This window comes from Arvicanthis niloticus, chromosome 10, assembly GCF_011762505.2.
Source record: "Arvicanthis niloticus isolate mArvNil1 chromosome 10, mArvNil1.pat.X, whole genome shotgun sequence".
NCBI classification, from domain to species: domain Eukaryota; kingdom Metazoa; phylum Chordata; class Mammalia; order Rodentia; family Muridae; genus Arvicanthis; species Arvicanthis niloticus.
The window spans coordinates 10,411,007-10,424,877 of NC_047667.1; positions in this window are offsets into that span (position 1 = coordinate 10,411,007).

Below are 13,871 nucleotides of genomic sequence, written 5' to 3' on the forward strand. Positions count from 1 at the left end.
AATTCATTTGTTAAGAGAAAACACTTTATCTAATTCAGTAATATTATTAGTTTTAGGGGCTGGGAAAATGTAGAACCCAGGTAAAAGCTGAGAGCAGAGAGTGCCTGCATCTGAAATCCCAGAATTCCTGTGGAGAAGTGGGAGGTAGATAGGATAATCCCTAAAGTCTGTGGGCCAGCTGCCTGGTGTATGAAGCAAGAAATAACAGAGACACTATGTCCCAAACTCAGAAGGACCAGCCTGAGACTCTGAGCTCCACCTTTTTGCTGTGACACAAATGCACTCAAAACTTCCATGAGTGTGCACACTGCACGCACGCACACACACACACCCACACCCACCCACCCACACACATTATTAGTTTCAGAGTAATCTAGTGGAATATATTTTAATGTTACTTTAACTTTTTTAACACTTAATCCAAAGTTCTGCTTTTAAATCCAGCTTTAAAAATACTTCGCTTTAATGAATGTGGAGCCGAGAAAAGAACTTTTGCAAACTCTCCGACCCAAATGGGAGAAGTGCCCCATTGGCTGTGCTTACTAAATCAAGATGCTCATAAAAAAAAAAAAAAAACAAAAAAACGGAGCAATTATGCTCAGGCTTTTACTGAAATTCATCCAGTCAGCTAGTCGGTTTCCATCTTCCTTAATGTCAATTCGTATAAAATAATCAAAAGACAGACTTTAACAAGTGGGTCTGAGAGCCACTGAAGCTCTTCTTCTGGAAAATGTTTAAATAGGTTCGAAATTGTTTCCGAGTTTGGAAAGTATGTGAGCGTCAGAGCTGTTTCTAAGGTGTAGTATGTAGCCGTTCAGCAGATGGAGTGGTACAGTCGTGGAGACATTGCCACACATCTGTGCCCCCCACATCTCCACAGCACACGCTGCTCCACTGTTAGAATATCACTTCTACCTGGAAGGGAAAGATATTTTTAAAAATTAAAAAATATGCTAACTCTAGTATTATAATAGCCAGTTTCACCATAGAAAATACTCGGATATGGAACGTGCATTTTTGTAAAAGAAAAATGTGTAACTCACCTTAAAAATCAGTTACTTAAAAATATTTAACTGTAACACTTAACCTCCTTTGTTCATTTGTTTATTTGTTCCTCCCATCTTCCCTCTCTTCTTCCTCCCTCTCTTCCTCCTTCCCTTTCCCTTCCTTCTTCCCTTCCTTCTTTCTCCTTTTTCTCCCTCCTTCCCTCCCTCCCTCCCTCCCTTCCTCCCTCCCTCCCTCCCTCCCTCCCTCCCTCCCTCCCTCCCTCCTTTCCTTCCATTTCCAGTGATAGGTCTATACAGCCCATGCTGGCCTCAGACTCACTACGTAACCAAGTGTGATCTGGAACTTTATATCCTCTTTTCATCCTCCTGCCTCTGCGTACAGAGTGTTAGGATTGTAGGTATGTGCCGCCACAACCAGTTCATGCAGTGCTGGTGATCAAGTCCAGGGCTTTGCTGTTGTACCTTTTATTGTCCCCTGAAACTCTGAGCCAAATTAAACCCTTCCTTAGGTTGTTCTGATCACATATTTTGTTGCAACAAGAATGTAATTCACATTTTGGTAGAGAGATGGTCATTGCGATGATTGCACTTTAAGGAAGAAAGCTCTGAGTTGAAGCTTGAGAATGGAGGTAAGGGAGGAGGAAGAGTGACAGGAAACCGGGAGGATGCAGGGCTCCAGCATCAGAGAGAGCGTCAGAATCTGGACAGAGTCAAAAACAAAAGCAAGCCCCACATCAAGCAAACAAAGCCAAAAACTGGTCAGTGTGATTGAGCCAGGTGCTGAGCCAGTAGGGAGTGGACCAGATAGCAAGTGGCCTCATATGAGTGGTCATGAAAGCAATGACAGAGAGAGAGAGGGGGGGAGGGAGGGGGGATGGGAGGGGAGGAGAGAGAGAGAGAGAGAGAGAGAGAGAGAGAGAGAGAGAGAGAGAGAGAGAGACATGTGCAGAGACCATAGGTCACCCTTGGACATCATTCCTTTGGTGTAGTCTATCTTATTTCTTGAGACACGGTCTTCTACTTGGCTTGGAGCTTGCTGCCTTGCCTAGGCTGGATGATTGGTCACCCTTGGGGACCCACCTATCTCCTCATCTCCAGGACTGGGATTACAATCCAGGACAGTACCATCCCTGGCTTTAATATGATTTTTTTTTTTTATTAACCTGGGTTTTGAGGCTCCGAATTTATATGCTCATGATCTCATGCTTACACAGCAAGCACGTTACAGATAAGGCTATTCCCTTAACCCCACCCTGAGCCCCACCAGCCTGCTGAATCTAGTGAGTTACAGGGTCTGACTGTGTTGAATAGAACAAGAGGAGAAAGTGTCACAGTAGACACAGACTACTGAAAGAATTCGCACATTGGTGATGGTAACTGAGAATAAGACCATGCACGCAGAGGTATGAGAAAGAGATGCAATGTTATGGCAATGCCAGTAGTCACCGGTATCATGATCATAAATTCTATATGGAGATAGTAGCAGGGGCTGCATGCCTTTCAGACACACCCAACCTTTTAACATTATGATGTTGTAATTATAAAATTTATGCTGGAGAAACGATGGGATCAAATTAAAAACAAAAACAAAAACAAAAACAAAAATAAAAAAAAAACCAAACAATCACAAGCTGGAGAGAAGATGGCTTAGTCAGAAGTGCTAGCCATGCAAATATGAGGACCTGAGTTTATATCCCAAGAACCTACACATCAAGGTGTGGCAGTGTGTCATTGTAATCCTAGCACTGGGGTGGCAGAGACAGGCAGACCCCCCACCCCCCAGGGCTCAGGAAGCCAGCCTAGCCCATTTGTGGAGCTCCAGGACAATGGGAAACTCTGCCTCAAAAGACAAGGTGTGTGGCACCTGTGCTGGATAGTTTTATGTCAACTCAATGCTAAAGCCATTTGAGTGGAGGTAACCTAAGAAGGTGCCCCTGTAAGATCAGGCTGAAGGCATTTTCTTAATTAGTGATTGATAGGCAAGGGCCCAGTCCCCTGTGGGGTGGGGCACCCCTGGGCTGTTGGTCCTGGGTTCTATAAGAAAGCAGGCTGAGCTAGTTCTGGGGAGCAAGCCAGTAAGCAGCACCCTTCCATGGCTTCTGCATCAACCCCTGCTTCCAAGTTCCTTCTGTGTTGGAGTTCTTGTTTTGACTTCTTTCAATGATGAACAGACTTTAGGAAGTGTGAGTCAAATAAACCCTTTTCTTCCCAAGTTGCTTTGGTCATAGTGTTTCACTGCAGCAATAGTAACCCAAACTAAGACAGAATCTAGGAACGAAATTCAGGATTGTTGTCTGGCCTCTACACACATTCATGGGCACCCTCACATACCTGTGTACCTACATACACTTGAACACACATACCACATATACACAAATACTTCCCCAATCTCATAGTGTTTTAAGTAAGTTTATGGTTTTGTGTTGGGCCACATTTATAGCATAGCTTTCTTCTGTCACGTGACAGGGTCAGTGGGGCATAGGTTGGACACGCCTGCTAACTGTCTGGTGTGTGTGTGTGGGGGTGAGTATGGGGATGCCTCTCATCCGCCCATAGAGCCTGCCAATATCTCTTCAAACAAAACACTTGGTGATGTCACTTGACCTCTTGAAATCAGTGAATATGGTTCCATTTATGCTGTAGAAATGAGCCAATGCTATAAATCAGGGCTTGCTGTTTCTTGGAGAGCCAGTTGTTAAGCATTTACTAACCCATCACAACTAACATGCAAGCTCCTTTTACTATCTAGCATCTAAGGGCTCCCTCCCAGGGTGTGCCACACTATGGCTCAGGGATCTACTGCCTAGACAATTTCTCAGCCGGAGCTGGCAACACTCCATCCTTGAGCTGTGTGGGGTACATCTGGGCAGCTGGTGAGTACACATTCTGAACACACGGTGATTCAAACTCAGCAAACATTAATAAGCTGCCACTGTCTGCTGGGAACAATGCCTGGCACAGGGCGGCTGCTGGGATGAACTCTCTCTCATCTTTTCTCCTTAAACTGGGATAAATGAACCAGAGTCCAAGAAAATAGGTGCCAGGCCCCAGGGGAAACTGAAAGGAAGAATGAGTGAGGTTTGGGGAAGATTTGAGAGAATAATTTGTTGCAAGGGAGGAGTGAGCACAGTGCTGTCTGGGAGAGAGGTGCTAAGGGTGGGTGAGCCTTGGAGAATGAATAGGTCATCGGAAAGAAGGGAGAGAGGAAGGAGGAACTGCTGGCTAGGAAAGAGCACAGAAGCAGGAAGGGGTGAGACATGATGCTCTAGTTTCAGCTCTGTGATAAAATACCCTGACAAGAGCAGCTTAGGGGAGGAAAGGGTTCAGTTGGCTTACACTTCCAGATCACAGTCTATCTTTGAGATGGAACATAAGGCAGGGATTGAAAACAGCTAGGCACATCCCATTCACAGTCAAGAGCAGAAAGAGAATAAATGCAAATGCATGCATGAATCCTTGTTTGCTTGTTTTGTCTCGGCTCGATTTCCCCTCTTGTATATAGTCCAGCATTTCCTGCCTAGGGAATGGTGCTCCCCACAGTGGCCTGGGTCTTTCTATACCTATTAACAATCAAGATGATTCCTCTGATACATGCCTGAGGGGCAACATGAGCTTGATAATTCCTTATTAAGACTCTCTTCTCAGGCGAGTCTAAGTTATGTTAGGTTGATAGTTAAAACTAATTAGTACACATGGCTTTGGCACAAACAACGCAGTGGTCTAAATGCTTGCATATGAAAGTGCGCATGTATGTGCATCCTAGTGAATACCTTGAGAACCATGGTTGTTTGTACGAAGTTGGAAAGAGATCAGAGTCTGAGTATCCCAGAGGAACAGTGGTATGGCCAGGTAAGGAAACTATTCTGGAGTGCCATTTGGCTTCTGTATACACTTCAACATTCCACAATTTGGCCCATGCCAAACACAAGAACACCACTGTTGTCTCTTAGTAAGCTTCCTATAAGATTCCAGAAGGTGGTAATGAGCTGACTAGTTGTTAACTGGGACCACTAAGATGGCATGAGATTATTTGTGTATTTATATTTTTATTATTTATAAATAATATATTATATATAAAAATTCTCTTACTTCTCTTCCCTGTTTTGGGGAGCCAGGGTGCTATAGTAATGTAAGAATAAGAAGATGGTCTCATTGATCACCTGCTAACTGTGAATATGGGGTGGCAATTTTGCTTTGAGGCACCTTGGTTTTGTCATTAATAAAAAGTGAGCTAATAGAGACTCTCCTTGACATCCTATGGGGTCCCATCCTTAAATCAGGAATACCAAACTTGAAATTCATTGAAGACACCCACAGGTTTGGTGTTGCACGCCTTTGATCCCAGCACTCTAGAGGCTGAGGCAAGGGATCTCTGTGAGTGAGAAGCCAGCCTGGTCTACAGAGCAAGTTCCAGAATAGCTAGGGCTACATAGTGAGACCGTGGTTTGTTTGTTTTTCTTTACTTTATAGCCTGCTTACATAGTACAAGGCCCTGTGTTCAATTCTCAGCTCCACCAAAAGACAGGTGAAAACAGAACACCATAGACAATGTACATTCCACTACGGCTTAGAACACAGTCTGCTTTGCTGGCTCTGTCTCCTCATGATCATGGGGCTGACTGAGGCTTTTAGCTTGCTACTGTTGCTCAGCATCGCATCCTGAGAAAACTTTCTAGCACATGAGCCATGACAGACCTGAGTTCCAAACTTTACTGAATTCATCTTGTATCTAGACCATGTAAACCTGAAAAGGTGACTACTACATGGGCTGCGGAGTCGGTTTTGTGGTTCAAACACTTGCCCTTGAAAGTAGGAGGACAGGAGTTTGGATCCTCAGAGCACGTAAATGACAGTGGCCTGCCTGTGATCCTAGTTTCAAAGACTAAGAAACCCAGAGTAAGCTCCCTAGTGAGACTGGCTGTCTCAGTGAGCTCCGTGTTCTAGTGAGAGATGCTGTCTCAGTGAATGAATCAGAAGAGTGACGGAGGATGATTCCAGATGTCAAGCCCAGGCCTCCATATGAACACACAACCAGATGCACATAGACTTCCTCATACATGTGCCCAAACACACATACACGTGTGCATGCCACACACACACATGAAGAACAGAGACTAGATATAGCCTGCAGAGCCAGGGTGATTGACAGTGGTGAGAGACAAAGAATCAACGCCACAGTCACTCCCAGCAGCCTTAGGAGCTCCTCCAGAGGATTAGAGACCTCGACTTAAGCCAAAAAATTCTTATGCTTAGAGTTTAGCATAGAATGAAACTTCAAAACTAGTCAGTTTGTGAAGCAGAGTTGGAGACGTTTTTTTAAACAATATTTTAATATAGGCTTTAACATAAGCTTGAGGGTTAAGAGAAAGAGAGGGGTTCAGAAGAAAGTGAAACACACCTGAGAACATGGGTGTGGGCTTTTCCAAGAGACTCACAGAGATTAAGACATGCTCAACTATGATACAAGCTCCTCAGCTTGTCTGGCCTCAGCCTTTGCCATCCATACTTTTGTGGTGGCTCTCAGGGTATATCTCAAGAGGCTGCTAAGAAACCCTGTCTTAGGCTTTTACTGCTGTGAACAGATACCATGACCAAGGCAACTCTTACAAGAACAACATTTAACTGGGGCTGGCTTACAGGTTCAGAGGTTCAGTCCATTATCATCAAGGCTGGAACATGGCAGCATCCAGGCAGGCATGGTGCAGGAAGAGCTGAGAGTTCTACATCTTCATCTGAAAGCTGCTAGCAGAATACTGGCTTCCAGGCAGCTAGGATGAGGGTCTTAAAGCCCACACCCACAGTGACACACCTACTCCAACAAGGCCACACCTACTCCAACAGGGCCACATCCTATAATAGTGCCACTCCCTGGGCCAAGCATATACAAACCATCACACCCTCTCTTTCTCAGTCTCTTCCCCTCTTTATAGGGTCACCCCAGGGATACTTTTGACTTGATTTGGATCTGATAGGTAAAACCAGGAGCCCACTAGGGTTAAACAAAGGGCTTAGTACATATTTTTCTGTAAATGAGATTCATGTGGGGAGTCCTAGGAAAGTGTAGGTGAGAAGGAGAAAGCTGAAAGCAGTTATTAACTGTGCTGGAGTTTGTGCTTCTCTGCCAGTGGGCGGGGAGCTTCAGCCAGATGCCTGTGAGTGGCCCCTTTCTCCTTCTCATGTCCCCAAGGTTTCCCTTGCCTTTCCATCCTGCTTCAGTGAGGACTTTGGGTCGTGGGCTTGTACTTGAAAGGCTCAGAGTTCAGTGATGGGTGGGTGTGACTTCCAGGTGCAGGACTTGGATGCTTTACGGTGGTCCTTTAACCTCATTGCTCTCAGGTAGTGCTGGAAAAATGGCTTCCTCTGAATATCACTGTGAAGCTCTGGCCTGATCATGGTTGCCAGGTTCTAAGCCTGTGACCAATGGTTCCCGGTGGTGGTGGCTGCTGCCAGGTTATCTAGTAAAAGTGTTTAGTAGAGTGGCCCAGCGTGGAATAGGTGCTCCATGACCCAGTGTTTTCACCAAGCTCCTGCTCATTTACACACCCTGATTCTAGCCTGCTTATGTGTTCCACGGACTGGAGAAGCTGCTGCTCTCCAGCCTAGGGTTCCTCACTTTAAGATGCTGAGGTTCAACAACAGAGTCTCGAGTGCTCTGGTTCCAGTGCATTTTTCCATCAGAACACTAGGGCTCTGATTCTCACTTGACCTGTTTGACAGGTATCCGCCAGTGAGGTGTGCCCCATGTTTAGGGCTGAGGTATGGCTCTAACTCCCCTGGGTATTCAGCTCCTTGAAAGAATCTAGGTTCCACAGGAGAATGTAGAAAGGCTGGACTGGTTTATTTGAGGCGAGAGGCAACTGGTGGCACAATAGTTTTCCACAAGAACACAGCACAGAGGAGGACACTCATCCAGCACGATCCAATTAATGAAATGATGCAGACCCTTACAACTGGCCTGACTTCTGCCTCCTAAGTGCTGGGATTAAAAATCTGTACCACAATGCCCAACACCACGTTATTTTTTTGAGTCGAGGTCTTTCATTAAACCTGGAGCTTATTGAATCTGCTAGACTTGCCGGTGAACAAGCATCAGAATCCTCCTGCCTCTGCATCCCCAGGGCTACAACTGATGACAACGTCATGATCCCTGTAATCCTCCCTCCCTTTTTTGTGTGGGTTCTGGGGATCAAACTCAGGTCCTTATTCTTACACAGTGAGTACATTACCCACTCCCCCTCAGTGTTCCAGCCTCTGTATACCATGTATCTTGTGGAGCAGCAGCATGGCCTCAGCATGGAGCAAACTGTCCTTTAGCAAGATCCCATGAAAATGTGCACACATGTTCATGTTTGGGAAGCTCTGGTATGGTCCTCAGAATCCCCTGGATCTGACCGAAAATTTTACTGATCTCAGGAACAAAACAAGATGCCCTGGGTGTTTATCTTTCCAGTAGTGTAAGAGTGTCAGAGCCTTTGAGCATCCTCAACCAGAATCAAGGAAAGCAGTACTCTTCATGTGCCAACCGCAGGTTCTTTCCTTTAATCAAGTCCATATGCCTTGGGTGACCACCCCCCAGAATGTAAAAATAGCCAGTTACCACCTCCTCCTCCTGGTAGCTCTTTCTCTGTAGCCAAGTTAATTCCGAATAGAACATCTGGAAATTCTATTTTGTTGCCTAATTTAAACCAGACTAAGACCAATCTGCATAAAAGTTTATGAACTTTCTGGGGCCTCACACCTTATATTTCCCCCATCTGCAGAAGCCAGCAATTTGGAGACTGAGAAACGGAAGGACATCGGCATCCCTTTCAGGGACTGGGAAGTGTCTGTGGCTTTGTGTGTTGGGACAGGGAGCTGAGCTGTCAGGACAGGGATCCTGTGCGGCTGTGCAGGGAGAAGGAAAATGGAAGCGGAGTGTCCTGAATACAAACATACTCATGTAAAGTTAAAGGGTCTTTGGCTTTAAACTGAGGTGGCAGAGGGGTGGAGGGGGATGTAGAGCCGCCAGGTGAGGGGAAAAATGGAGTGTCAGGCAGTGAGAACATGGCCCAGGGAATGAAGGTCACACTGCCAAGAATAAACTGGGAGATATTGTTTAACCATAGTCCATCAGATTCAATGACTGAGGAAATAGGAAGAGGCTAACCCCACTTTTGATTAGGGACCCCAGACTAAAGAAAACACTAGAAGAGCCCAAAAGTGACGGGCTGAGGGACCCTGTCTTTTGTTAGTCTGAATGAAGAGAAAAGACTTGAAATTGTTCAAAATACTACAAGCAAAATCCCGTGTGTGTGTGTGTGTGTGTGTGTGTGTGTGTGTGTGTGCAAATCAACCATGCTGATTGTAAAATATGTATCTGGAACAATATCTGGGTATGGTGATGCATGCCTTTAATCTCAGCACCCAGAGAGAGAGGCATGCAGATCTCTGTGAGTTCTAGTCTAGTCAGTGATACCCTGTCTCAAAAATAAATAAATAATAAATAAATATTAAATAAATAATAAAATAAATAAATAAATAAATAAATAATAAAAACCATAGACTAGCAAAGGACTGCCACTAGCCAACTCAGTTCTGAAGACCAACAACAAAGGTGTGGGACTCACAGAGGCTTCTTTATTATTACTGTGGAGGTGATGAGAGTGAGCGCATCTGTGGTTTGGGTGGGAGGAAATCCATAAGGAGTAATCGCTCTCTTTCTTGGTCCATGTGAGTTCTATGAGAAACATCATACACTCTGTGGCTTATAAGCCATACACCCTTGGGTTAAGGAGCTCAGTTGGTAGGGTGCTTGCCCAGCAAGCACAAAGTCCTGGGTCCCAACCTTAGCACTCTTCAGACCTGGTATGGGCACCTGTACCTGTAATCCTAGTTATTGGGAAGTAGAAGCAGAAGAATCAGGAGTCAGTGTCATACCTGGCTACATAACAAGTTCCAGTCCAGTCAGAACTGTGTAAGACTTTGCCTCAAAACACAAATAAAAACTGCACCCTTAGCTTTTCCCTGTTGTGCTGGCTGAGAACCTAAGTATCAAACATGGGCAGACCCATGTGAGGGTCACAGATGATACCTTTTTGCCTCACAAGATGAGAAAGATGAGGCAGATCTCTGAGGAGACTTTTAAAAGGACATTAATTCTATTTTCTTCTTTGCTTTTGAAACAGTGTGACTTTGTCTCCCTCGTTGACCTTAAACTAAGTCTGCTTGCTGTAGCCTCTCGGATGCTAGGGTTACAGGTGCAGCACAATGGTGGATTTACTACTCCCATTCTTGAGAGTTCTACCCTTGGGACCTACTCACTTCCTCTGCTAGGTGACATGAATGCTGTGACAGAAAACCCGACAAAAGCAACTTCAGGAAGAGAGGCTTTATTTGGGCTCACTTTGTGGGTACAGTTCATCATCGCAGGGAAGCCACGATGGGAAGAACCTGCGGTAACTCGTCATATTGCATCCATACTCATAAAGCAGTATGCTCTACACATCAGGCTGAAAGTATACGCTTGTCTTCATCAGTCCAACACCCTGATGGAAGAAGCACCAGGATTTCCCCACACTTCACACAGAGAAGCCAAGGCCAGAACAGGAAGGCCTCTTCCAAAGGCACAGAGTAGTAGAGGCAGAAATGGGATTTGAACTCAGGACATCTGGGTCTCTCCTTCATTGCTTTCTATTCTGCTATATCATCTCAAAAGTGTGCAACTGGGGGCTGGGGAGTAGCCTGCTTGCTGAGCCAAGTAAGGCTGAGTTTGCATCCCAGCACCTATGTAAAAAACTGAGCCTCCACACGCGCGCGCGCGCGCGCGCGCGCGCGCGCACACACACACACACACACACACACACACACACACACACACACACACACTCTCACCCACATATCCCCAATGTAGTGGTGCATACCTATGATCTCAACACTTGGAAACACCTGGAACACAGAGACAGGAGGATCAGGAGTTAAAAGTCATCCTGAGCTACATAGCAAGTCCAAGGTCAGTCTGGGCTATCTGAGACTACCAAAAAGAAAAAGAAAAAAAGAAAAAAAAAAGAGAGGCAGGAGAGATGGCTCATTGATAAGGGTACTTGCCAACACTTGAGTGCACACACACACACACACACACACACACACAGTGTTCATATTGATGTATGCATGTATATATAAACACATTGCATAAACGGAAGGGAGGAACAGCACAAAGGTCACATTTCTCAAGGGAAGGAAGGACAGAGAAACTGCCTTATGTCATGCCCTCCACCAGGAGGCCCCTGATCCCTTTTTAAATTACTCTCTGAGTCTGGTGCTTTGTAAGTCACTGAGATAATCAAATAATTCATTTTTAAAAGAAAAGATTTATTTTTATGTGTGCATGTGCATGTGTGTGTGTGCACACGCACGCACGTGTGCGTATGCACTCTCAGAGGCAAGAGGAAGGTTTCAAGGTCTAAAAAGCTTCTTGTGACTGCAGAGGCAACAGGAAATGATCAGCTCTTCGGGAGCTGGAGGTAAAATGGTGTGAGCCACCACGTGTGGGCTGGGAACTGAACTCAAGACCCCTGAAAGAGCAGAAAGCCCTTGTTAAATGCCGAACCATCTCTACAGCCTCTCAGCACACTTTTGAAACGGCATAAAGAAATGGTGGGCTTTTGTCTTCCCAAAAGGTACATCACAAGGTCCACAGCCAGTTACAAATGAGATCTTGTCTGGGTTTTTGAAGTGTTGAGAGATCACTGTAGATTAGTGTAGGCTCTGAGTGTCTGACTTAGAAAGGAACAGGAGAAGATGGTGTTTGACATCAGGATGGTGCAGCTATGAGTGGAGTAGCAGGAACTGAGGGGTAAGGGGGCACTCTCCTCTACAACCTTCAGAGTGCTAAATGCTGATTCCAGCCCCCAACCCCAGAACTGTGTGAAGTACATACCTATCCTGGAACTCCAGGAGACAGTGGGTGAAGTCGAGTTCTCCTGGATGCATGGAGTCTGCTGGGAGCTTCAACTGCAATCTCCTTCCAGAGTTCACAGTGGTCAAGGTGACCACCCTGGTTTTCAACCTTCAACATTGAAATTTCATCTTTTGGGATGATGTTTTCTTTTCTCTGCCATTGAGAACTTTTCTCTAAATGGCTCCTGCTGATTGAAGCCCTGAGTTTTCAGGAAACCTTGAGGCAACCTGGGGAGGGGTGGACATTGGAGCCAGTGGCTGGGACTTCAATTCTGACTCTCCTGTGAAATCACAGAAAAGCTACCCAACCTCTCTGAGTTTTCCTCATTAATAGAAACAGATATATGGGGCCGGGAAGATGGCTCGGTTGGTAAAGGGTTGGCTTGAAGAACGATGACTTAAGTTTGTTCTCTAGAACCCATGGTGGGGAATCAAAACAAAATTGGGCATAGTGGTGCATACTTGTGATCCCCTTCAGAGGAAGTAGAAACAGAGAGAGATCCCTGGTGCTTGCTGGCCGGCCAACCTAGCCAACTGGCTGAATTTCAGGTTAAGATGAGCGTTCCTATCTCAAAGAAAGGCAGACAGTGACTGAGGATATTTTCGTTGTCTTCTGGCCTCTACATGTGTGCACATATGTCTACATGTGCATGCAACTAGCACGCATGATAGCAATAGTACCATCATTTATTTTAGCAGGTGAGCAGCTTTCTGTTACCATTAAAAAATGACCCCCTGACAATCTCCTTATCAAGACAAGAGGTTATTTTGTGTTATAGTTGTGTCTGTGGTTGTTGGGTCTGATTGTTTTGGGCCTATGCTAGTGCAGGAGCAAGTGCACCCTGATTCTTCCATGTATATAGATCTTCTGCCCCTCTTCCATCTCCAACTTTTCTCTCCTAGCTCCTCCTCTTCTGATTCTAACTCAGCATCTGGCATAGAATCAGTCACTCAGAGGGGATTTCTAGAAGTTCACATATCGAATGGATACAGAGGAGACATTGCCCAGCCTTTGACATTGTCCTGGGGAGGGGCATCTAAGAAAAGAAATTCAGCCTGGAAATAATTTGGAAGCCGGGCGGTGGTGGCACACGCCTTTAATCCCAGCACTTGGTAGGCAGAGGCAGGCAGATTTCTGAGTTTGAGGCCAGCCTGGTCTACAGAGTGAGTTCCAGGACAGCCAGGACGACACAGAGAAACCCTGTCTCGAAAAACCAAAAAAAAAAAAAAAAAAAAGGAAATAATTTGGAGGTGCCTTTGAGATGCAATGGAGGTGAGGTGATGGCCTCTAAACAGGATATGCTCATTAGTTCTCTCTCTCTCTCCCCCCTCTCTCATATTCCCCTCCTCTCTCTCTCTCTCTCTCTCTCTCTCTCTCTCTCTCTCACACACACACACACACACACACACTCATTCTTTAAATAAGAAAGAAATAAAAAGAAAACTAGCAGCTACTTTCGCTCCATTTCTCAGTGACTTCTGTGCGACTTCAAGGAGGAGGAGTGTCATTATGATGACGTGATTAACTTACAAAAAATAGGAAAAGAAGCCAGAGCCATGAACAACTAAGCTTGCCAAATTGTATGGAAAAAAATGTGTTCCTGGGGCCTGATTTCTTCAGGGATGGAAGCCCAGGAGACCCCAGAGGCCAAGAGGCCACAACTATATTAATTTGACTTATGCAGGGGTGAGGGGTTGACTCTAGTTGACTACTTGCAAGAGTCTGAGTGTCCTTGTTGTGCTAAAGTTTGACTCTACTGTGAGGCTATGGAAAAGTCGCTTAACCTGTCTGAGCAGCTTGTCTATAAAAATAGGAGTGCTGGGCTTGGCAGCCACAGGCTGCTTGCTCTTTCTGCTGTGAGGTCCTGTAAAGAGTCATAGGCCTTAGGAAACTCGTGCTTTACTGAGATCGCTTCCCCACTTTTGATC